Raw genomic sequence first — 1101 nt, 5'->3', positions numbered from 1 at the left:
TCCCTGCCGGTAAGCTCCCAAAAAGCAAAAAATAAAAATAAAAATAAATCAAAAAATCAAATAAGAAAAAAAAAAAGAGTTTTTCTTTCCATTCTTTTGTGCTTGTCTTACTCTAGTTATGGGTAGTTTTCTATTACATGAGTGTTAGGTGGGTACGTAATACTAAGAATTGGTTAGAAATAATAGATCAAACAAATAGTAACCCTATACGTTTGTTCTCTTTAAAACCTTTCAATATGGGAGACCATCAAAACCCTTCACCTAAATCTCTAAAAGATAGGTTCTACCCTGCTAGAACAGCCCAACCTTCCTGCATAGTTCTACCACAAGCCCAGGGTAATAATTTTGAACTTAAATCTCAATACATCACTATGTTGCCCCACTTCCATGGGTTGACCTTTGAGGATGCATACCTATTTCTAAGGTAATTTGAAGAGGAATGTGTTCTAATTAAGATCCAACAGCTTTCTGATGATGCTATTAAGCTTAGGTTTATCACTTTTGTATTAAAAGACCAATCCAAAAAGTGGTTATATGAGTTACCCACAAATTCCATAACCTCATGAGAACAGTTCATAGTTGTATTCTTTAAAAAGTTTTTCCCAACTCACAAGACCAATAAACTTAGAAGTGATATCCTTCAGTTTAGGCAAAAGCCTAGTGAGTCATTTTCCAAACTTATGGAGAGATTCAAGTATCTACTCCAAGAATGACCTCACCATGGCCTAGACTTATAGTATTTATGTCAAATAATTTATGAGGGTATTGATTACCCAACTAAACAAATGATAGAGTCTATGTGTCCTGAGGGATTCACATCCTTTACAAATGAAGGAAAGGCATGGGAATTCTTACTTGACTTAGCTGACAAAACCCGTGAGTGAGAATCAACCCAAGAGAGTGAAAGAACCATTGAAGGAAAAGGATATTTTGTGGATGGGATAGTAACCAAGGAAGCCCATTGGATAGCCTAATCAAGAGAATTTAGGCTATTGTTCCTAGAGAGCCATCATCAGTCAATTTGGTTAAGATTTGTGCTTGGTGCCAGTCTCCTGGACATGTCATAAAAGAATGCCTCAATACCTCTGGGGGCGCTTCTAA

The 1101-nt window shown here is 36.3% G+C and overlaps 1 non-coding gene across 1 annotated transcript; it reads right to left on the bottom strand.

Annotated features, from left to right (window-relative positions):
* Positions 1–620: 620 nt before the first annotated feature.
* LOC122058544 lies at positions 621–727 on the bottom strand. The gene has a single exon (XR_006133836.1). It is a non-coding gene; the product is annotated as a small nucleolar RNA R71 (small nucleolar RNA).
* Between the last annotated feature and the right edge of the window lie 374 nt (positions 728–1101).

The sequence above is a fragment of the Macadamia integrifolia genome, chromosome 12 (assembly GCF_013358625.1).
Source record: "Macadamia integrifolia cultivar HAES 741 chromosome 12, SCU_Mint_v3, whole genome shotgun sequence".
NCBI classification, from domain to species: domain Eukaryota; kingdom Viridiplantae; phylum Streptophyta; class Magnoliopsida; order Proteales; family Proteaceae; genus Macadamia; species Macadamia integrifolia.
This window is presented reverse-complemented; position numbering and strand designations above follow the sequence as displayed.